Genomic DNA, 25441 nt, shown 5'->3' on the forward strand with positions numbered 1-25441 from the left:
ATTTTTGCTGAGTGATGATAGCAGGAGGCAATTTGCAGGTGGTTGAACCCCCCATGCACAGGTACCGTATGCAAGATAGGGATAAATTAGCACGTAGTATAATGGGAGGAGAGCAGAGTGGGTTATGTGGATTATAATGAGGCTGAGTAATATACATCACACACACGCTGGAACACATTTAGCTTGTATTAGCACACATTCAACATACAATGTCGGCGACGCTTGTAGATATGACGTGCAGGTTGGCATACACCCGACACAGGTTGGCATACACCCGACACAGGTTGGCATACACCACGACACAGGCAAGCATACACGACACAGGCTAACATACACCCCAACACAGGCTGACATACACGACACAGGCTGACATACACCCCAACACAGGCTGACATACACGACACAGGCTGACATACACGACACAGGCTGACATACACCCCAACACAGGCTGACATACACGACACATGCTAGCCTACACCCCAACACAGGCTACCATACACGACACAGGCTGACATAGACAACACAGGCTACCATACACGACACAGGCTAGCCTACACCCCAACACAGGCTACCATACAAATATTGACCCAAGTTACCATACAATACAAATGTTACAAATATAATAAATAACTTTTATATTTCTCTGTATATATATACACATATATATAAGCACCAAAGCAAGAACACGACCCATAGACCATGGCTTTACCCGGAGACAATCGCTGGGTCGTGGAGGCACTTGAGACAGTCACGAGACACTCATAGTGACACACTCACAACAGGAAAATACATAGGTGTGTGTGTGTGTGTATGTGTGTGTGTATGTGTGTGTGTATATGTGACGTTGATGCCAGCTAACGTCTTAGGCAATATTTGTGACACACTTAAAATCTTCCTCAAGTGTGTGTCTCTCTTTCTCGTCTCGTGTAGTGGTTAATGGATAATATTTTTAACTGAGGTTGGGCTGGTAAGTGCACTTGAGCCACCTGGGGGTGATTATTTTGTGGTAATTAAAGCTCACCGAGGAGATTTATATGTCAGCCTCCCTCCCCCTCTCTGACGCCTGAGTGAACCATCTTTTTCCCCCAGTGAAGCAACGAAGCTCTCCAGTGAAGCCGTTCCGAAACACGGGAGCACAGAGAGTATATGTTATTTATTGATTTATTGATTGATTGATTTATATATATGTGTACAAGAAGGTACATTGTGTTTATGAGAGGACATAGCATTGATGTTTTTACATTCTTGTAATGCCATTAACGCGCATAAAGTTTCGGGCAGTTTCATGTGTTTCAAGCTTCCCTAAGGTATAGCAAGCTTAAACGTGAGACCACATGGCGCTCCTGATATTGTTAAATACTCAAATAAGTTATTGATATGTCAGGTGCAGTGCTGTGGATTTCAAAATAGCCAATAAGATAAGCCAACAAAATTTACCAATCAAGCTGTCAATGTAATCAATCAGAGCTTTAATATACCAATGTGCTCTAATATACTTACTAATCTCTCTCATCTATTTTTTTCTTGCAATGTATTTGTTATCATTTTATTAATTCTGCTAGAATTTACCTACTTAAAATTATCTATTAGATTAAGAACCTGCCCGAAACGCTGCGCGTACTAGTGGCTTTACAAGATTGTAAATACTATGCAATGTATTCTCACAAACCCAATGTACCTTCTTGTATATAAATAAATAAATAAATAAATAAAAATAAATAAATAAGGGCGAAGATTCGCATGAATCAATTTCAGGCTTCGAAGCTTTGTAACTTGTTGCTTCAGGCACGTCGTCGACCCCCGCCCTCGGTACACTATGCCCCCAAAACCCCCTTTTAATAACCCACGACTCGAGGGGATTTTAATTCCCGCGTTTCATTTGCTAGATGTCTTTGCTGATAATATGAGGACTTTTAGTTTGAATTAATCGGCTGCTTTATGTTATCAGAGAACACGTTTATCCATCCTGATTAGTTTTTTATATCGGGGTTGATATGACACTGGGAAGGCCTTGGGGTATATATGAGGAAATGAAATTTTCTCCACTTCTTGGTATTTACATTTACGTATTCGTTGAGTTTACATTTGTCCTAGTTGATGTTCGGGGCCAAAGCAAGCTTCCTATCTATTTGGTTGGTCTGTCAATTATTGTTATCTAGTTGTGCTTGCAGGGAGGTTGAGATTTAGCTCATTGGACTCGCCTCTCAACCAACAATCAACTGATGTACAGGGTTCTGAGCCTATTGGGTTCTATCATATCTACTATTAAAACTGTGTATGGAGTCTGTCTCCACCACCGGTCCATAGAATTACCCAAATCAGCCCAAATCGGCCCAAAACTACACAAATCGTCCTAGCATTACGTAAGTAATGAAGAAATATAGTATATTTACTTACTATAATGTTGGTGCTACACGTAGAACATGATCAAACCTATTTTACTCTGAAATAATCTAATTTCATAACGAAATGAGACGTAAATATGTGAGAGGTGACGCCATAGGAAGTCGATGGTCCAAGCGACAATTGTGTGGAGCGACTTATCCAAGAAATATGGTCGCCAGGACAGTGTTTGCTGCCATATCAGCCTCCTGTACACAGTGATCCAGTCCTTTTCGTTCATTGAACACTGAACCCTACACGCCCTCTGATATATTGCTTAATTAACAAATATTCACAAATAAAGATTATATTTGTATATGTTATCAGAAAGGCAGATATAAAATAGTTTTTCTGAATCCATCACAGAGATTATACCTTATTAGAGAGGAAAAATATTCATACTTTAAACAAGGCTTCATGGCCGACGCTCTCCTTACCGATATAGGAACTATGACCTTCCGAAGATCAATGTTAATTTAATCTAGATATTGTAATAAACGAAGTTTTCTATGTCATCATAAAGACATAAATATAAGCTGCATGTTAATACTTTGGCATAAATATAACTGAAGTGAAAGTGAAGATATATGCCTTTTTATAGTTACTTGATGGCTCGCTCAGGGAGTGTGAAGGCCTCCACACAAGCCAATCAATTTTATAATTACTTTGCATATATGCAAAGTAACGCCATAGGTCTTTATGTCAGAATAAAGACATGTAGACGATAATGTAACTACATTTCAAGGAAAACATATCTTAATATAATTATTAAATGAATGCAAAGTTATGGTTAAATAAATAGCCAATACCACACAATCGCCGGTGTCCGGACACATGAATAGTCGCATTAGGTGAAAGGAAATGTACCCAACCATTTCCATTTACCCAACCAGTTTGTGCACCCTATACTCATCCTCTGTGCGGTAATTTATTGTGCACCCCATACTCATCTTGTTACCGGTAGTTTGTGCAACCCATACTCATCCTGTGACCCGTAATTTATTGTGCATCCCATACTCATCCTGTTACCGGTAGTTTGTGCAGCCCATATCCATCCTGTGACCTGTAATTTATTGTGCAACCCATACTTATCCTGTGACCTGTAGTTTATTGTGCAGCTAATTCTCAACCTGTGAGTCACAGGACATTGCGCAACCCTTTCTCATCGTGTGAATCTTTGTTTACTTTGCTCTCCATATTCATCCTCTGCGCGATAGTTTCTTGTGCAACCCATACCCATGATGTGAGTGGTAGTTTATTGTGTACCCTATACTCATCCTGTGAGTATAGGGCGACCCTTTTGGAAACGCATGGAAACGCAACACTTGGGTTGACCCGATTGACGGACTGGTTATATTCCAACAGGGTCTGAGATATTTGCACTGGCGGGCGGCGTTCTTGCCAACTATATGGCTGTTAAGTTGAAAATTGTAACTGTTAAGAGCATTCTATTGTGGTTTTAATATTGAACAATTATACATATACGAAACAGACAAATCTGGTGTCGGAAATAGTAAAAATATTAGTGTGCGATGTGATCAATGTAAGGGGGATATTGGGTGTGCCTCGTATCCCCTACAACAACAAGAAGTTCGAGAGCGATGAGGCCGCCACCTACTAGCTTCAGGATGTCGTCGAATCTAAATCAACAATATACTACCGCCGCTACTTTCTCGGAAACGTAAGTACCTGCCGCTTTACTTCTCTCACCCTGCCTAGCCTGGCCTGGCCTGACCTGACCTGGCCTGACCTGGCCTAGCCAGACCTGACCAGACCTGACCTGGCCTAGCCTTACCTAGCCTAGTCTGACCTGGCCTAGTCTGACCTGACCTGGCCTAGCCTTACCCAACACTAATCACCACACGTGACAGCCCAAACGAATCGCAAATAAGTACACGTAACAAGTCATATGCCCGGACACTCTTTCACCTTGGGGACTGAGTGGTAACTATTGTATAGAAGAGCCGGCTCCCTGAGAGTGGTAAGAGGGCGTGATAAGAGGCTAACAAGTGGTCTTGAAGGAAGTCGATAAAGCAGACAATTTTCAAAAGGAAGGGCAGTATAACGAGCAGACAGGAATGGACAGACAGTTGGTTATCCCATAATGTGTAATACGCCCCGCACAGCATGGGTGGAGTTGGGGGGGGGGGGTTGTAGCAGGGCACAGTATGGTGATGGTGCGGCTGAAGTACACACCCACTGAATTCCTGCCATCAATATTTGTTTTCATAACCATTAGAACAATGGCATCCCTCCAGCCACCATCCTTCCACTGACCCCCTCCTCTGGTCCTCCACCTCAGACAATAACCCCCCACACCCCCTCTCCCTTCCAGACATCAGCATGTCAAAATCAGTACCATAATGTGTTTAAACTATTTAAACTAAGTCATTGTGTATCTCAAGGTATCTTAATTCATTTGAAAGTGTACATGTGCATTCGTTCATATACTCGCCTAATTGTGCTTGCTGGGGTTGAGCTCTGGCTCTTTAGTTCCACCTCTCAACCATCAATCAACAGGTTTACAGGTTTCTGAGCCTATTGGGCTCTATCATATCTACACTTGAACCTGTGTATGGAGTCAGCCTCCACCACATCACTTACTAATACATTCCATTAGATATAATCATATATGATTACACATAATCATAATCATTCCATACACATAATCATATATGTGTACGTCAACGTATACATACATGCGTATATATACCTCATATTAAAATACTGATAAACGAATGACCATGAACAAATTAATTTATAATTGTAGCACTATATATAATTTTAATAGACTAATTACGTGTTTATACATTTGAATGGTCCAGACAGGTGGCCAGCCTTGGACATATACACTTCTGGTAGGCACAATGACCTCATGTTAGACCCTTGATAGATTATGTGAGAGAGAGAGAGAGCTGGGGCAGGGAGGTGCGTGCCCCAGGGAGATAATCCATGCCCATGCCCCGCCTCGAGGTCAGTTCTCGAGTCACACCAAGAATAACAATCGAGCAAGTTGTCCTGACCAGGATGTGGCATATTAGGGAGGGTTGAGGAATAGGAAGCCTGTCTGATAGGGCTCTTGGCAAGCAGCTCTCCCTCAGTCTACCTATCTATATGGAAGAAATGTATCTAGGCCCTCCTCCCCCCTGCCTATTCTCTCTCCCCCACCTTTCTTCCTTCATTTCCTCCCTCCTTCCCTCCCCCTCACTGGTGAGAGAGTAGGAGTGTGAGTGGTTAGAGAACTCGTAGTTCTCACGCTCGTGAAATTGTCTGCGACCCTGGAGGAGTAGAGCGGAGGGGGGGTGAAAGTAGGTGACGATGGAGGAGTAGAGGGGAGCATTATATGCAGTGAACGTAGGTGTCTATGGAAGAGTACATCATAGAGGAGGGTGAAAGGAAGGTGACGATGGAGGAGGAGAAGGGAGGGGGTGTGAAGGTAGGTGATGATGGAGGAGTAGAGGGGAGGAGGGGGGCAAAAGTAGGTGTCTATGGAAGAGTACATCATAGAGGGGGGTGAAGGTAGGTGGCGATGGAGTAGAGCAAAAGGGGTGGGGGTTGAAAGTAATCTTGAGTTTAATTTTTTAGTTATATATAGTGACACCTCGGCTTACGAATGAATATTTATGAACTTTTCGGGTTACGAGCCTAATTTCTTCGAAAAATTTGAATCGGGTTACAAACTTAGCCTCGGGAAAGGAGTTTGTTGATATACGTATGGGCTGACCTAGCGCGTGGTGGCATGGTGATCGCGCCTCAGTTTACCAGTGTCTCCTGCCTAGTAAGTATCGCGCCTGAATTCTTTGTAAAGCATTACATTTGTTTTGGGATTTTTGGCTATTTGAACATAAAATTTGTTATGATATATCTTGCCATGAGTCCCAAGAAAGCCAGTGGTAAGGTTCAAGCCAAGAAAACACATGTGAGAATGACCATAGAGGAAAAACAAGAGAGCATTCATAAACATCAAAATGGTGCACAGGTTGTTGAACTAGCTAGGCAGTACAACAAATCTATGTCAACAATATGCACTATACTTGCTAAGAAGAAGGACATTATGAGCATTAAAGTGGCAAAGGGCATATCAACAATCCCGAAACAAAGAACACAAACACTTGAGGATGTTAAAAAGTTTTTATTAATTTGGATACACAACAAGGAGTTAGCAGGTGATAGCATTTCAGAGGCCATCATTTGTGAGAAACCAAGGCATTTGAATGAAGACCTTTTAAATAAAACCCCTGGAACGAGGGGGAAAAAGATGAATCAAGTTTGAAAATGTGAAAAGTTTGTGTGACAATAGAGCCTCGTAGAAAACTTTTGCTGTGGTCATTACCTGGTGGAATGCACCCAGGATGGAGTATCAGGGCTATACATCTTTTAAATTATAAAAGTAATAAACATTTCCCATCAACCTTACAAACCATATTAACCTATTTTCATGTATTTCCCCCATGTGCATTTTAACAAAGTTACTAAATTGCCTTTATCATTCTGTAAAATTTCAATTACAGTATACTGTATATAATTTTGTTAGTATAAATGGACTGAATATTCTGAAATCACAATTAATTTTACAATTTCAGATTCAAAGGTGGTCTGGACACCCAATTTGGTCAGACAGGTGAAGAGAGCATTTAGGATAGTTCGAAGAGATGAAGATGGTTACAATTGTGTTTGAAGAGGCAAACGCCCCCCTTTGCTCCTGACATTATGTTCAGCCTATTGACCCCTGCACACCTAACACAAGGTAGGTTGAAAACTCCTCCTTCATGTCATTGGTTCATTAGCCAGAAACTTAGGGCCCATGCAGGAATATCCCTAAAAAAAAAAAAGTGGCCCCAACAATGCATCCTCCAAGTCTGGAGGATGAGCAGGAGCATTGTCGAGAAGCAGGCCCTTTAGTGTCAAACTTTTCTCTTGCAGATATTTTTTGATGGCAGGGCAAACCACTCTACATCAGTTTTTCTGCAAGTTATATATTTTTTAAAACTCTTGGATTTTCGGAATGATACACGAGCAAGGGTTTAATTTTCAAATCGCCACACAGCACAAGAGTTAGCCTATCCTGACACAAGTTAGCCCAAGTTAGCTTGTGTCAGGGCAGTGACGTCTCCTCTTGGGTAATGTATGTCCTCTTCGGCAATTTTTTCCAGAATAGTCATGTCTCCTCACAATTAAACACTTGTTGTGGAATATATCCATCAATACAGTATCTACAAAATCTTTAAAATCACGAACAAATCTTTCAGCCCCTACTTTGTCTGAGCTGGCACCCTCACCATGCCTCACAACACTATGAATACCACGTCTTTTTTCAAAATTTCTCAAACCATCCCCTACTCACCTTAAACTCTTTCGTATCTGCAAAACTCGTTCTAGGGGTTTTCTTTATAAGATCTTGCATGAAGATTTCATTGTTGACCAAACCACACACTGGAAATTGAATAGACGACGACATTTCGATCCATCCTGGACCATTATAAAGTCGATTGTGATGAGATGAGGGAAGCAAGAGCATTAAGTAGGCAAGAGAGAGAGGTGAGGAGATGGCAAGTATGTACGTATGTACATGAATAAAACATGTACATACTTATACATAACGTGTGTAAATAGTGTAATAAACACAATAACAGTATTTTGGGAGGAGGAATGTTGGCGAGTAATGTGTTGGAGGAGGGAGGGAGGACTGGCAGGGTGTGGCAGCTCACTCATGATTTTGGGCTCACCATACCAACATAGTGGATCGTTATGGTGAATACATACGTAGATGGGTATATACAATGTGTGTATATAGTGTAATAACAGCAAAAGCACTGTTTGATTGTAGAATATGTCGCATATATGAGGCCCATAATTTTGAGCATAGCGATGTTGTATACTTTGAATTATATAAATTCCACAAATTACACACTTTTAAATAATATTACAGCAAAAAAAAGGAAGAAATGAATGAGAAACTTCAAAATAATTGCGCAACATTTTATTCGCAGCAACTGCCGTCGCACGGGGTGGCGGGGCCGACAGACCCCCATCGCTCCAACGCTCAGCGCCCATAATTTGCTCAACTTCCCAGCTCCATCGCAGCTAAAGTAAGTCACATACAATATTTTTTGTTTAGTTTCCCCGTGATCAGACTCTGCATTTTAACAATATAAGAAGAGAAAAAAAATTTTTGGAAAGAATTTATTTCTTGTGCACCAGGGTGTTATTTGGAGACAGAGCAGTTCAGTGGTTAACTACTAAATTTTTTTTCTCCCACACACGCACCCCCCTAGGAAGCAGCCTGTAACAGCTAACTCCCAGATACCTATTTACTGTTAGGTAACAGGGGTCATCCCCTTTTGTACAAAGAATCTGCTAAAGCTTTTAGGGCTAATCTTTGACACTCGTTTGTCTTTGTCGCCCCATATTTTTTACGTCCGAGTTGAATGCTCTAAGGCCCTTAACTAACTTTAGGTCATGTCCCATAATTCTTGGGGAGCTAATCGACACTGCTCCTCTCTTTACATTCCTCTCTCGTTCTGTCTAAACTCGATTATGGCCCTGTTTACTCGTCTGCTTCTCCTTCTACCCTTCACCATCTGGACACACTGCATCATACTGGGTTACGGCTCAGCTCTGGTACCTTTCCTTCGACACGTACCCTAAGCCTGTATGTTGAAACTGGCGTCCTGTTTCTACAGGATCGCCATGATCGCTACTGTCTTCTCCACCTTGCACGGTCCTTACAGCACCCTCACTCTTGCTTATGTCATGCCTTGACCTTTACCCATCCTGTGGTTCCTGTTCCCCTTCACCACCTATCTCTTTCTGTACGGTTGTCTCTCTTACAAAATGCTCTTTCAGTTTGTGTTACCAATATTTCCCCTCGTGTCATTCCGTCTTTGCCCCTATGGAGGGGTCCCCGTTCCTAAATTCTGTAAGCCTTGACCCACATGACTAAAACTTTTACCCCTCCTACAGTTCTAAATCACCTTTTCCTTGAACACTTTTCTTCACACTTCCACTCTATTTCCGTCTTCACCAATGGGTCTTAAGTCTGCAGACGGTGTAGGCTACTCTGTTGTTTTTCCTGACTGCACCTTTGTGTCTCCTGCCTCCGGAGACTAGCATCTTCATGGCAGAACTTTATGCTATTCTCTATGCTCTTCATCAACTCTTTTCTCGCTGTCAATCCTCCTCTGTGTTTGTAGTTGACACTTGCAGTGCCCTCATGGCTCTAGAATCCTTTAATCCAGTCCATCCTTTGGTAGTTGAAATTCAACATTGGCTGTTTCTTATCTCCAGTAGATTTAAGACAGTGGAATTTCGCTGGATTCCCACCCATATTGGTGTGTTCTTAAATGAGCGTGCGGACACTGCCGCTAAGGAAGCTATCCGTACCTGTCCCATCTCCCGTAAAGGTATTCCTTATTATGACTTTTACCCAGTTATTCATTTCCCCATTCTTGCCCGTTGTCAGGGTTTTTGGTCTTCTGTTACTGGTAACAAACTGCGTGCTCTTAAGAGTAGTGTGTTCCCGTGGCCTTCCTCCTACCACCGTAACTGGTGGTGGGAAACGGCTCTGGCGAGGTTGTATATTGGTCATACACGTTTAACTCACGGGCACTTAATGGAGCGCTGCCCTGCTTCTTATTGTCCAAACCGTTGTCTCTACATGTCCTGACTTCAGGACTTACGTGTCTTGCTTCCCGACCATCCCTCACTGTCAATTGTCCCTCGATAAAATTCTTGGTAAATTCAATACCTTTGATATTGTTCGCCGTATGCGTTTTTGTTCTTGTATTGGCGACGTTAGTGATATTTAGCGCACTATGATTATCCCACACATTTGATGGTTTGATAATTACTGTACTGTACAGTACTTTGGTTTGGAATGTATCAAATAAAGTTGTTTCATGTATTCAAATGTGTGAGAAAATCCACTGGGGCTGTGAGATGAAGCGAACCTGTAACAAAGGCATTGCCAGTTGCATACTCTACCACCACTGATGGTAAAAGTCTTACAACTGGATATCTTGTGTGACGGGTTATGGTATCACAGCTATACTGAACCAAGATGGTATGGCTCTCCCTCACATAAATGAAAGAAATGCTGCTATTGGCCTTGCAGTGTGTAAGTTGCAGGTGGAAACAAATGAAAATTATCAAATAATTAAACAATTTACTGAAATAGTAATGAACAAAAATAACACATGACAATACTTGACTATCATGTAATGCAAAGGTGAACAAGTTAGTATGACCTTAAATGCAAAAAATAAACTATAAGCAAGGAATAAAAGTATGAAGATATACTGGTGTTCTGAAGACAGCTACCATACCACCATGGCATCAGTCACACGACGTTGGCTGGAAGCGGACGACGGGTTAGAGACACGAAGGTGATCCTAGAGCACTAAGGGAGAGATTGCCTCTCCAGGGAGGCAGCGCTCTTTATATAGTCCGGCGGTGATGACTCATCCAGTGTCAACACGAGGTGGACATCTGGTCAACTAGCAAACTGCTCGTTGTGGCTGGCGGTGCCTTTGTGTTGAGCTGTACCACTGTCAGTTGAAGGCGGCTAACTGCTTGTTTGTGGGGACAAACTGCCAGTTAACAGTGGCGCCCGGCTTGCCTCTGAGTCGTACCAGGCCGTGCCAGGCCCTGGGGGGGTATGGAGAGGTGGCAGGACTGATGACTCTTCTGGGCTGGTGTAGATGTATACTTCCAGTGCAGAGGCATTGAAGGTGAAGGGTAAAGGCAGTTCCACTGCTATGCAGGAGATTCACGTGACACTTGTGAAGCCACAGAAAGTCTGGAGGCCCTACTGAAGCCAGTCCAAGTATTAAATAAAACCCCTGAAGTACGCCGGTGAAGGGTAAAGTGAAGGGTGAAGCAAGACCGTATGCCCCAACTTCAGGCACACACAGAAAATCACGTTTTGGTCCCGCCTCTCAACTGTGTATTTGAAGTTGGGGCGTATGGTGTTGAACTGCTTCAGCCTTCACCTGAGTGCTTGTAGGGCTTACGTAAGACGTTGACTCAAGGAGTGGCCTCAAAACTTGCTGTGATTTATGGGGAAATCCGGTTGTAAGACTTTTACAAAGTCAGTAATATACTGTGGTAGAGTATGCAGCTGCCAGTGCCTTGGGCAAGGGTTTACGTTGCCTCACAGCTCCAGTGGATTTTCTGCTTGGTGTATATCAGGTTGTGATTTTGTGTGTGTACCGTATTGTTATGATCGCCGTCTGATAAGTCCTTTCTGGCCTCAAGAGTCATTGTTACCCACCTAGAAAGATTGCAGATGGCCAAAGCAGTTATTTAAGTTAAGAAGGGACAAGTCTTAAACAGAATTTTGCATAATATTTGACTGTAAAGGGGTAAATTGAGGTAGATTGAAAAACAAAATGGTGAACCGGGCAGGCGGTACTCACAATTAGGCGAGTACACTCGGGAACTTTTAAAGTGCAACCAAACATGCTTTAGGCTCTCACAAGAGGTGAGTGGTGGTGGCTCAGGTGCTCAGCCAATCAGAGCACCTAAGGAGGGAGGGCAGGAATGAGAAGGGGGTGGTATGTGGAAGTTTGGTGACAGTTGTGTGTAGTTTGTTCATCTTCATTGTAAGTTTCATGGCTTGGTGTGCATTTCCCTAGTAAATTTAATTAGGGAAAAATTCAGGTGTTTGATTTTTTAAATCAACTTTTTAAATGTTGAGTTGTTAAAGCCTCAAAGTGCAAGGAGTTGGTTTGGGAGTATGACATCCTCATGCTGTTGCGTGCTCGCGTGAGGTAGCAAAGGTGATGTAAAGTTGTGGGGTGTACATGCTTGGGACGTCCTCTCTCGGGATGGCTGGTGTTAGACCTGTGTGTTTGTCGGTTGTTGAAAATCAGTCATCCTTTGCTGTTGTGGTATTGATTTTACATTTTTCATCTTGTAATTAATACTGTAGTGCGATATCTAGGGCTACCATTTGTAGGTTTAAAATGTCTAATACAAACAGTTGTCCAATGAGTTTTAATAGGAAATATCATCCACCAAGCACCATTGTACAATTATATTAATTGATAGTATATGGATTGTGCAGAACTGCTTAGAATGATCTTTAACACTTGGCTATATTGGTCATGTCAAATACTTGCACGGTGAATGCTCAAAGACCCTTTCTTTATTCAGTGTTGTCACATACCTCATGGGGGTATGGATAGGCAAACACTCATTCGGTTAAACTTGCCTTGTAGTACTTTCAGAGTTCAGTAATTTGGAATCTGGTTAGCACTTTCCAATTAAATTGACCTTTAAAGTGAATTCCTATTTAGGTTTAAAACATTATACCGAATGAGAAACTCGGATTATATACCCGAACACCAGAAATGTTGTTATTCAATTTGGTTGCCTAAAGCACATTCAAGGACTACACATTACATGGCATTCCAGGATTCCTCTATACCTTGCCTTATGCTGTAAACATTGCCACAACCCTGTGTTTTATTGATTTAAATGGCCACAGGGAGGCATACAACACTGCAGATTATGATGTCATTAGTTATCCACTGTGCTGACAAGTGGGCTGACTGATGTTCGTTGACACCTGTATCGTGCTTCAATTTAATCGCCAGGAGATCACCCTCTCACTAGACTCGTCTGTAGGAAGTATAGTATCTCAAATTACCTTGGATCATAAATAGCATAAGACTTGGGGGTAGGAGAGGGTTGCAGTGTTTTTCATGGCTCTCAGTTGTTCCTGGTATTAGGCAATTTAGTTCTGGAATCATTTTTGTTGGCCAATGTTAAACTTTTTCGAAAGTAGATGTTTTTCTGAAAGGGAAGGGGGGGGGGGAACCTCTATGCTTGGATACAGTTATCTAAGTGAATACTTAGACTTAGAATAACTACCTTCTTTTCCTTAGTCAAAAAGGTTGCTTGTTTATTTCTAGGGACTTGTATTTTCTTTTATTTTTAACTGCAGCAACTTTCAGTGAATGATAGATTCTTACTGAAAGGACCTTTACTTCATTGTTGTTGTTTTATGGTCATCTCATTGTGTACAGGGATTCCGCGAAGCTTTTGGGGTTAGTCATTGACACTCGTTTGTCTTGGTCAGCCCATATCTCTTGCCTCCGAGTTGAATGCTCTAAGGCCCTTAACCTCCTTAAGGTTTTGTCCCATACTTCTTGGGGAGCGGATAGGCGCACGCTCCTCTATTTGCACTCCTCTCTCGTCCTGTCTAAACTTCTGCTTCTCCTTCTACTCTTCGCCGTCTTGATGCTTTGCACCATACTGGGTTGCGTCTCGGCTCTGGTGCCTTTCGTTCAACTCCCGCCCTTAGTTTGTATGTTGACACTGGCTTTCTCTCTCTTCAGGACTGCCGTGATCGCTACTGTCTTCGCTATCTTGCGCGGTCCTTCCAACATCCTTCCTCTCGCCTCTGTCGTGCATTGACTTTTCCTCCTCCTGTGGTTCCTGTTCCTCTTCATTGTCTCCCACTTTCTGTGCAGTTATCTCGCTTACAGGATTCTCTTTCTGTTCATATTTCTAATGTTTCTCCTCATATTGTTCCTTCATTACCTCCGTGGAGAGTCCCCCTTCCCAAGTTTTGTACGTCCTTGACTTGTATTACTAAAGCCTTTACCCCTCCTACAATTCTGAAAAGCCTCTTCCTTGAGCACTTTTCTTCGCACTCCCACTCTATTTCCATCTTCCCTGATGGGTCTAAGTCTGCGGATGGTGTGGGCTACTCTGTTGTTTTTCCTGACCGTACTTACATGTGTCGCCTCCCTTCGGAGGCTAGCGTCTTTACGGCAGAACTTTATGCTATTCTCTATGCTCTTTGTCTCTTGCTTTCTCATTCTCATTCCTCTTTTGTGGTTGTAGTTGATTCTCGTAGTGCCCTCATGGCTCTAGGGTCCTTTAATCCTGTCCATCCGGTGGTCATTGAGATTCAACATTGGCTGTTTACTGATTTAAATTTAGAAATAAGAGAGTTTTGCTGGGTTCCCAGCCATATTGGTGTTTCAATGAGCGTGCGGATGCTGCCGCTAAGGAAGCTATCCGTTCTTGTCCCATCTCCCGTAAAGGTATTCCTTATTCCGACTTTTATCCTGTTATTCATTCTTCCCCGTTGGCAGGGTTGTTGGTCCTCTGTGGTTGGTAACAAGCTGCGTACTCTCAAACTTAGTGTGTCCCCGTGGCCTTCCTCCTACCACCGTAACCGGCGGTGGGACACTGCTTTGGCACGGCTGTGGGTTGGTCATACCCGCTTAACTCACGGTCACTTAATGGAGCGCCGCCCTGCTCCTTATTGTCCGAATTGCGTTGTCCCTCTTACAGTTGTGCATATCCTTGTTGAATGTCCTGACTTCCAGGACGAGCGTGTGTCTTGCTTTCCGACCGTCCCTCGCAGTCACTTGTCCCTCGATAGAATTCTAGGTGAATCGGATACTTTTGATATCGTTCGCCTTGTGCGTTTTTGTTCTCGTATTGGCATTCTTGGTGATATTTAGCGCCCTCTGATTATTTCGCACTTTGATGGTGCTGCATGGCCTTCCCGGTTTGGTGTCTTCTTTTGGTAATTACCTTACCTTCATTGTTGTTTCATTTTAATGTGGTAGTTGTGATATGGATTGTTCTGGCTCACGTGCAAGGTCTTGGATTTTTTTTTTGTTTTATATTAAGAAATTGCCAGTCTTGTTACTATTTGTAGAGTTAGAGATCTGCATTAAGGCCTCAATATTATATTCTTTATAACGTAATCAGCTATTTTTGTGGTTGGTAATATTTAGATTAATGTCAGTGATGTATATGACAAGGGTTAAGACCCCTTGTGGTATGACAGCATTTTTCCCCAGTCATTTCTTTAACAAATGAAAGGGTCCTCATAACCATTCTTTTGTCCTTTCTACCATGTACCTGTTTGTTGCTTCTTGGTCTTTCATTTGGTACTTTGGCTATTAAAACAATGGCCTTTGGTAATGTTGCAATTACCATTTCTAAAAAAAATGAGCAGGTTCATTAGGCAGGGTTTGTTTTTAGCAAACAGTTTTACAAAAAAATTCCATTCCTTCAGGACCTTGCAGATGTTAGGTCAAACTAATTGACAGTAATCTGTTTTGCACTTTCAAACAATGATAGTTTTAATCTAGGTAAAATATTTCAGAATATCTGAAGAGTTTGGCAGACAAATCATTTAAGAGCTTTGATTAAATTTAAGTTACCAAAGACTTTGTGAAAACCATGTTGTATAGATGCTTCAGTGTCACTTTTCAAATGTTTTGTAAATTTAACAATGATCTTTAGTTAATTTAATCATAATTTGTACAAAGCTTAGGTGTTGCATAACTTTAAATTTACTTTCAAATATGAAAACTAAAATATTCGCTAAAAATTTTTCCACTTTAATATTTCAAACTAACAAATATTGCAAATTAGTCTATGTAAATTGAATAGGTAGTCCACTTTTACATCTTTTCAATACATTTTGCATGCACCTATGTAACAAGTTACAAATAGGTGTAAATTTTACCAATTATTTATTTTAAGTAAAAAAATTTCAGATGTTTAAACATTGCATCAATAGTAGTAAACAATAATTTCCAGCATAATTTCAGGATAAGGTATATAAAGTAGTTTCATTAAAATTGTTTTATTTAATAAGTTTTACATATAGTATTTATAATACATCTAATATTTATTACTGTTTCAGGTTGTGGGACAGATGCTCCTAGATGAACAGAAGATCCAAAAGGCCAAGACAACTCCAGAGACAATCACCTGTAAAAGAAAAATAAACATTAAACAGGGACACTACTTTTATTATCACCAATGCCTAATAACAAGCCCCAAAAATCCTAACATCCTATCTTTTAAGATAGGCTCAGCAAGGCCTATCCCTTCCTCTGGTTTTATTGCAGAGCTTGTTCCCTGAATGGGTGCATTACATCCACCACTTTAGTGCCATCAACACATTGTACATATGCTTTACTGAAAGCACTGTACAATGCATGCCAGGCACTAAAGTTTTAGATGCATCCACCCATTCAGCAAACAAGCCCTGTGAGAATTAACAATGTAACCATTGTTAAGGGTCCCTAAACCTATGCAAATCTAGTCCATCTATTAGATGGGTAGTAGAGCAAAGCTCTGAAAAAGCCAAGCCAGGGAAATCTGCAAGACTGCCTGGTCCCCTTTTATGAAATGGGGTAGGATCAGTACAAACTGCATCATCCCCTGTGGGTTGTAACAGTAGGACATGGTTACACACCTATAAATGGACTAGATAAGAGAATTAAGATTAGGTCATTGATATAGCTAAAACATCAAATTCAAACTCACCCACTTTCATAGAGTAAAGGAGACTCACTCCAAGCCAGTCCATGCATCATAATCACTTTCACCTGAAAAATATAACAAATTAATTTCAGATTTAAAGCCAATATTGCTTTACTTTTCAAATTAGCATTCAGTAGTTTACAAATTCAGATGGAAAAAATTTCTTTAAGGAATTTACCTTTCCTACATATTCTACTAGCAGTAGTAAAGATCTAATTTAGCAATATAAATATATATGGCATCAATTTGCCAAGTTTCAGTAAATGTCATTTGAGAAACTATCAACTGCACTTCAATGGCAATTTACATTTATCTTTAGCCAATGCTATACTGTTTAAGTTATTACTATTTTTTTACTTTTATGCAAATCTATTCAGATTAACCTTTACTACAACTCACCTGATTCTGTTTAACTCTTCCAACTGACAGAGGGACTTCTGGACTTTCCAAACCACATTCTGGAAAACTATATAAATTTAAAACCAAGCTAAAGTAAACATTGAATATTTTTTTTTATTTTCAAGGGAAAAATACCATCACTTAGAACAAAACTTTTCCTACCATTAACTTTATTTGACTCATGATTACCCTTAACAGTGTTATACATTTATAGATTAAAGCTTATTTAACAAACATTTAATGTTAACTAAACAAGATTTATATTTCATTAAAATTTTATTAATAAAACACCCTCTACTATGTTTATGATCTAATGCCCCACATTACAATTTTCACAATTTCAACATACCATTCTATTCAATACATTCCTGAAAGGACTGAACTTGCAGATATGGTACCCACTAGCCTAAGCCTAGACTTCCATACCCTAATATTTAATAGGTTTTTAGCAATTAACTTCTACCCCTCTAATTCCAATGTACACAACACTACTTACTGTAGATCTGCAAGTATTTTCCTGCAGCTCTGTTGCCAGGACCTTCCACAACCTGTCATGTGAACAGCAAATATTACTAAAAAGTTATTTGCATAGCGATGGCATTTTGTTCGTACCAGTTTAACAGTTGCTGTTTTAAATGGCACACTATCTTGTTGTCCCATCTTTATTAATTACAAAGCTATAGTCATTTCAAGTCAACATGCTATACAAATTTTATTTTCCAACAACTTTAGTCATGAACATTTTTCTGGAACATTGCAAAAACTTTAATTTAACCATGTATAACATTTGAATAAAAGCAATACAAAATTTATATATACAAATTTATTCTTTTGCAACCACTGCTTACTACTAGGGGGACATTTATTCTGTTGAATTATGTACCAAGCTTTTTAGTCTGAAAATTCATAATTAACCCAACTATACTACCAAGACTGATTTTACTAAATTTAGTAATATTTTTACACTAGCAACTATACAAGGCCATATTCTCTCTAGTTATCACCACACTTCTGCAGGTGTAAGGTTCTATCTCCCCCATCTGCAGCACTCATGACCACACTTGGTCTTTATTATAAATTTCTTTATGAACCTGATACAGTACTGTTAATAGATTAATTGTGGGAACAATTTAGCTACAGTTCTGCCAAAGGAATGATTAATACACCATGCAAGCCAATATTAAAATTAGAAATATTTATTAAAAGCAGAAGTTTTTATCATATGGGATGTTATTTTAGAGGAATGGGTGGTGTGGTGGTTATGTTATGGTTGAGTAACATGGTACAAGAGGGCAAGTAGTTGCTGAGCAAGTATGCCAATTTCAATTTCTAGCAAACTGGCAGATACAGCAGAAGTGCACACTTTCGGAATGGACTCTAATGGCAGTAAAGTTCCTAATATAGAGTTACTGGCCACCATTCACTAATGACCAGGGGAAGTTAGCTCAGAGCATCTTTGATGTGCTTTGATGGCAACGAAAATATTGCCCCCCTTCAAAAGTTAAGCTTGTCTACAGCATTTCATTTTTAATTAACTATGTAAGGGGGAGATTCTGAATAGCAAGTGCATATAGGCACTGCCACTGGCTTATGGCAAAAGATTCTGTAGCAATAGAACTATAAGCCACACTTTCTCCCCCCCCCCCCCCCTCTTCCTCCCAACTGTTCAGTGTCAAGAGGGGGGGGGGGGGTCCATTTACTGTACCACTTACATTTTAGTGTGGGCTTCATCCACTATTCTGATGTTAGCTGCAACATTTGTGCCACCTGCTGGTTTGAAAGGGAGGCATACCATGTGCCAATTCAGGAAGCTTTCCACGTTCCTCACTGCATGTCAGCTCGGGACCTCACTACCATGTTGGGAGGCAGTTGAAGACTAACCAATCAACATCCCAGGCTGGAGAGGAGTGCCAGCTCTGGGAGAATTTACCACCTGCAAAAAATTTAATACTCTTAATAATATACACCATCTATCTCATCTTTACCTAGCCCCCAAACCTTACATTTGTCAGCATTAAACTGCATCTGGTAGTCTTAACCATTTCAAAACTATATAGGGCATCGGTATTTTTTATTTGCCAATTCTGCAACTATTGCAGTCTATACCATAATCTTGCGAATAACCGAGGTCCAAGGAGAGCTTTTAGGCACTACTTACAACACTTCTCCCAACTTAACCCCATTTATACTAATTTCCTTTGGTATAGCCATGACCTAATCAACTTCAGTCAGCATTCCCAATGATCCGAGCCCCTATCAATTTTGCGCCACTATCAAAATCTCTGCTGAAGAGAAGGTACACAAAATCACAAACCTTATCACTATTTCCTCAACTATGCAACCTAATCCATGAACATTTAGTAATAAAACTATGCGATTCATGTATCTAGTCATGTTTCTCAAAGAGTAGAGAAATGGCACTTGCAATGTTAAATTCTAGTAACTTTCCTCACAATAGACCAAGCTAATTGGTCACTAACTTAAGCGTTAAAGTTAACTCAAACTTTTCCTTTAAAACTTGCTATATTAGGAACTTTCCACGACCGGCCTTTACCCGACATAATTAAATAGGGTAAAAACGGTATATTAAATGCAGTAAAACTACGGTAAATTCAATATGATAAACTTGCATTCTTTAAGCATGGGCTGCATAGTAAGTGAACTAAACTAAATGTTAAGCACCCTGGCAAACCACTTCGTTCTATTCAATTTCTTTATTTAATCACTTTGTCCGGCTAGAATTTTTAGATTAGATTAAAGGAACACCCTCCCTGGTAACGGCTGAACTAGTTAACCAAATACAAATATTTAGGTAAAATACTTTCATAAAACCCGTCTACTTCCCCCACCAGTAGACTTGTTCAGCTAAAGGCATAATGTAATGTTCCACTTTAGTAAATAAAGACTTAAAAAAACACTACCCCATCTGTGTAGTTACCGGTTACCTGACATTCTACGCTTAAAATAACCCATCTATTCCCCATAATTGTTCGATATAACTTACCTCTCACCCGCTGGTCGAGTACACAGCAGTATATATCCTCCTCCATCACTCACCGCGTGGATACTATTTCACTCTGGCCGCAAATTGCCTCAAATCACCTACGTTGTCCATAAACATATATAGAAGAGCAACTGACCGTAAGACCCGTATAGCGATCATCACATAACGTGGGAACATTAGTAGTACTGCTGTCAAAACATAGATGGCGCCAGGACAAACGGTAATTCCTATGGACTCGGATACAAGACACTCCGTACATTGACAACATCGTACACTAATATTTTTACCACTTCGGACACCAGCTTTAGACGTTTCGCATATGTGTACGTGTTCCATATTAAAACGACAATATAATGCTATTAACAATTAAAATCTTCTATTTAACAGGCATATAGTTATTAAATGAAGTTTAGTGATGTAATAGACATAATCCGGAGTTGGTAAGGACGCCGCCCGCCAGCGTAAAAACAACACACCCGAATGCCCACAAACACGATACAACGCACAAAACACAACACTTCTGTCAGTTTTTTGATAAACTCCTTTTATATTTATTATGTGATAGTTATACTTGCATAAAATGATAACTATTATAGGTAAGCGCCTAATATTTAATATTAATCAATAAAAAAGAAGTCAGAAGCCACACGCCTGTCTGTACATGTCTTTTGTGTAAAAGTATTTTGGGCGCTCATGTACTTGTGCGCTAGCTGGCGTTCACAACTGTTCTCGCCTACAAGCATTAGAATTAAACAAACGAATTTATTTTTTCATTTATATACAAGAAGAGAAGGCTACTCTTGAGTCTGTAATATTCATCTGATCACTAGTCTCCCATTTGGTCCTCATTGATTTATAAAAAAAAAAATAAAAAATAAAATGTTTATTTAGATAAGGTACATACATACAATAATTTTTTACAAAGATTGGTTGACTTATAGGTAGAGCTAGTACATACAATGCCTAAAGCCACTATTACGCAAAGCGTTTCGGGCATGATAAACTTAAATGACAAGCTTAATACTAATTGAGGATAATGAGTAGAATGAAAACAAGAAATGAAAACATAGATGAAAAAGCAGCACAAATACAATTATGTCGACAAACAGCGCTCTTAACAAAAAAAAAAAAAAAAAAAAAAAAAAACAGACATTGGTTGACAATAGAAGGGTAAGGTAGGTTACAGGGAATTTATTAGGTATAGCTTCGTTTTTAACTTAAACTGGTTGAGAGAGGTACAGTCTTTAACATGGTTGGGAAGGTCATTCCACATTCTGGGACCCTTGATTTGTAGAGCATTTCTAGTTTGATTAAGTCGTACTCTAGGAATATCAAAACTGTCTTACTTAAAACTTATCTTAACTTATCTTACTTAAAAACTTAATATCAAAACTTATCTTACTATTATTGAATGTCAATAACCGTATTATGCAATTTCAATTTCTTCTATTTCTTTCTTTATTATGCACCCCATACCCATCCCGTGGGCGGTGGTGTAAAGGATTACAGAGGCACATAATCGGTTCAGGAACTGAACCCTCTAGTTCGGTTAGCTAAGCAAGTAACAGTGTTTGACGCTAGTTACAAAATTATTATTGTTGTATACACATGTACACACACTCATACATACATGTATGTACGAGGACTGGATCACTGTGTACTGGAGGCTGATATGGCAGCAAACACTCTCCGGGCGACCATATATCTTGGATAAGTCGCTCCACACAATTGTCGCTTGGACCGTCGACTTCCTATGGCGTCACCTCTCACATATTTACGTCTCATTTCGTTATGAAATTAGATTATTTCAGAGTAAAAATAGGTTTGATCATGTTCTACGTGTAGCACCAACATTATAGTAAGTAAATATAATATATTTCTTCATTACTTACGTAATGCTAGGACGATTTGTGTAGTTTTGGGCCGATTTGGGCCGATTTGGGTAATTCTATGGACCCTCCACAACATTACTTCCTAGTGTATTCCATTTGTTAACTATTCTGACACTGACAAATTAATTTCTAATATCTCTGTGGCTCATTTGGGTACTAAATTTCCTCCTGTGTCTTGTGTTCTCCTGTTAGTGTGCCACCCATGCAAAGTCATTTGTCTTTGTCTACCCAGTCAATTCATCTGAGAATTTTGTGGGTGGCAATCATATTTCCTGTAACTCAGGTCTCTTCTAGTGATGAGAGGTTTAATTTAAGAAGTCTTTCCTTGTAGCTCATGCCCCTCAACTTGGATACTAGTCTGGTAGCATACCTTTAAACTTTCTCAAACCTCGTTTTGTGCTTGACTAGGTACAGACTCCAAGCTGGAGCTACATATTTCAGGATTGGTTTGGCACATGTAGTATACAAGATTCTGAATGAGTCCTTACGCAAATTTCTAAAAGTAGTTCTTATGTATACCAGCCTCACATGTGCAGCTGATGATATCCTTTTGATGCGAGGTTTAGGGGTCAGGTCCTGTGTGATATCAGCCTCCAGATCCTTCTCTTCTTGTGATTCTTGAAGGATTTCATCTCTCAACTGGTACCCATTCCTTTCCCTGCCCCTTCCTAGGTCTTTATCCTGATCCCTTCCAATTGCTATATTGTCATTATGGTGTGGTGCTCTCTCCTCATAGTTCCCTTCTCTTCCTAAGTGGTATCTTGTGTCTGGCCTCCTGCTCCCTACACCTATTTTCATTACTTTACACTTGCTTGACTAAAACTCTAGAAGCCATTTGTTGGCTCATTCCTTGAGTTTGTCCCATGCCATCTTGTGGTCTCTTGCTGTCCTCCTCTGTCTTAATCTTTCTCATAATTTTGGCAAGAATTGCAGATACAAATAATATCTGCACTTTTCCTAGATTCAAGCAGTTTCCCATGAACCAGTTATTGAACAGTCTTGGTCTAAACTGAGTTATGTGAACATGAATATAAGGCCTTCTAACTATAGAACTGGGGCAGTCTCACAACATAGCAACAACACATAAAAGGAAGACAGTTTCAGAAGTCAGAAAAGAATGACTTTGGTGTAGCCATAACCCCAGCCTTAAAACTGGAGGGGCACATCGACAGTGGCATCAGCAACATATGCAAAACTGACAACCATGGGTAGCATTTAAAAACCTAAGCAGAATGAACCTTATGAACAGACTACATCAGACCAGTTCTAGAATATGCAGCACCAGCATGAACTCCCTACCTTGTGAAGCCCAAGAAATAGACTGAGAAATTCCTGGGATTCCTACCACAGATAAGGCAGCCAAGCTATAGACTGGTTAATGGAACTGAATCTAGTGACAATAAAAGATAAGAATAAGAAGAGTTAGGATCACAACATAAAAGCTTATGAGGAAAGAAATGAGAGAATAAAATAGTACAGATAAAAGTTGAAAACAAAGATCAGAGATCCAAGTTATGTGAACACTCATAGGCAGCTTAGAGGGTAGGGAAATTGAATAGCCAGAGAGAGAAGTGGTGGAGGTTACCTACATTCACAGCTTCAAGAACATGTACAATAGTAGTAGAATATCAGTCATAAATGTACTGGGTACAATAGTTAAGAGGTTGGGCCCAATTAAGTAATTACACAAAACCGGTCACTTTGGAACACTAAATCCTATAATAAAAAATGTAAATGTACATTTTCCAGCCCATCCTCATAAACAAAGGCCAAATGTTCATTAATCCAGCTATTAAAAACTGTTTATTACTGAAAAACACTGTACACGCAACTCATGACATTCAAACACTTCTTAAAACAACATTTCACTGACATCTTTTATTCAAATTGCACCTCTGTAAATGCTTTACCCACATACTATAAATACAAATAGTGTATTTGCAACTAGACCTAAATACCTTACCTTACCCAATTTAGGCTGACTACACATGAAATCCTAATATATAATAATGTTACCTTATACAGTACCTGTATATGAGAACTACCAATTCTGAACAAATTATGTCAAAATTAATGACAGCAACTTTGTGGTCGGCTGATGCATGGAGGAGCATAGCCCAAGGATATGCTGGTATTTATGGTAAAGAGAAAAGGGTGGCTTAGACTGCGGAGATGCCAGTGCAATGGTGTGCAAAGAATTTTTACAGACTTTATAGAATTCCTAAATCAGCAGCATAACCTCTTAAAGGTACATTATGTTGTGCCAAAGATAATGGTTTATCATGGAGGAGGAACATATTTAGACTGAATCCACCCATAGACACGGAGTGAATCCATCTTAATGCTTCTGATAGCTATTGGGTCTGCACAACTGGGGTGCCATACAGTAAGCTGTATCAGCTTTTCTTTCTCAAGGATATCACTGACTTTGAATGTTGAATGTTGTTTTCTTCACTCTACATCATATGAGAGTGCAGAGGCCATAATAATCTGTCAATAACCTACTGCACATGTATCTTACATGATATACTATACTATTAAGTGAAAGGCCGCAATTATACATGCGAGTATATAACCAGACTCCTAGTTATCGGGCAGGTTGGCACGCATGCCGGAACTAGATTGCATCAACTGTAAAAACTTGCATCACTCATTAGTATGCCAGGGGTGGCTAGAAAACCACCACTACAATATTCTACCATGGACAAAGGAAGTCTGTGCATCTTAAGCATAGTCTATTAAACATAGTACATTAATAAGATTATGACAAGGATGAGCAATAAAAGACATGTATTACAATAATATTTACTCTTTAACAGCAATAGCTGTTCTGTGTATACAAAGTTGCTAGCTTGCATTATTGAGGTCTTGTTCATGAGACAAATTATGTCTCAATTTTCATGAGGTTAAGCAGTGTCCAGTAATTTATCAAATTACATATGCTGACTGCACTTTACAATTGTAATTTTCACATTAAAAATTAAAGGATATTGTACAACTACTGTGCAAAAAAATTATAATTTATATATATATATATATATATATATATATATATATATATATATATATATATATATATATATATATATATATATATATATATATATATATATACATATACATACATACATACACATACTGAAAACTCGGAACAAGAAACTTGAATTCTTTTTCGCAATTGTGTTGCTCATGTGGCCTCACAAAACTGAGGTAATTTGATGAAATAACCATGCCCAAGATTACCATCAAAGTGCAGTCGGGACGATGGGGAATTAGCCTCGGCTACCATCGTCTTTTGTACAGTCACTGATAGTCAAGCAGTTAAGGTACCATGTACCCCAGTTGCATTGTGCTCCTGGTGGTCTGGGTTTGAGTCACTTCTGGAGTGTGGAGTTTTCAGTTGCATATATGCTTGGGGACTATTCAAGCTTGTGCGCATATTATTTATATATATATA

At 39.8% G+C, this 25441-nt stretch overlaps 1 protein-coding gene and 2 long non-coding RNA genes across 11 annotated transcripts in view; 1 reads left to right on the top strand and 2 right to left on the bottom strand.

The window, feature by feature from the left end:
• LOC123745818 (copine-8) overlaps positions 1-1092 on the bottom strand; it is a 49002-nt gene extending 47910 nt beyond the window's left edge. For 2 of the 3 annotated variants that reach the window (XM_045726832.2, XM_069317602.1), the window contains exon 1: positions 710-972. The gene's annotated coding sequence lies outside the window, so the exon portion shown is untranslated. Of the gene's footprint in view, positions 1-709; positions 973-1021 lie in introns of those variants that run through there. The other variant, XM_045726833.2, reaches the window with a different exon arrangement.
• LOC138359018 (uncharacterized) lies at positions 953-16162 on the top strand. 6 transcript variants are annotated; one of them, XR_011225726.1, is made up of 5 exons: positions 953-967; positions 3748-4063; positions 6966-7129; positions 8373-8471; positions 16064-16162. It is a non-coding gene; the product is annotated as an uncharacterized lncRNA (long non-coding RNA). The 6 variants fall into 6 exon arrangements; XR_011225727.1 differs by lacking the exon at positions 953-967 and adding an exon at positions 2118-2132; XR_011225725.1 differs by lacking the exon at positions 953-967 and adding an exon at positions 2122-2136.
• LOC138359019 (uncharacterized) lies at positions 15988-22039 on the bottom strand. Of its 2 annotated transcripts, none has more exons than XR_011225729.1 (6): positions 21985-22039; positions 18801-19021; positions 17585-17636; positions 17089-17147; positions 16693-16754; positions 15988-16131 (listed from the first exon to the last, which is right to left on the bottom strand). It is a non-coding gene; the product is annotated as an uncharacterized lncRNA (long non-coding RNA). The 2 variants fall into 2 exon arrangements; XR_011225728.1 differs by lacking the exon at positions 21985-22039 and adding an exon at positions 20093-20344.
• Between the last annotated feature and the right edge of the window lie 3402 nt (positions 22040-25441).

Source organism: Procambarus clarkii, chromosome 88 (genome assembly GCF_040958095.1).
Source record: "Procambarus clarkii isolate CNS0578487 chromosome 88, FALCON_Pclarkii_2.0, whole genome shotgun sequence".
Classification (NCBI taxonomy): Eukaryota; Metazoa; Arthropoda; class Malacostraca; order Decapoda; family Cambaridae; genus Procambarus; species Procambarus clarkii.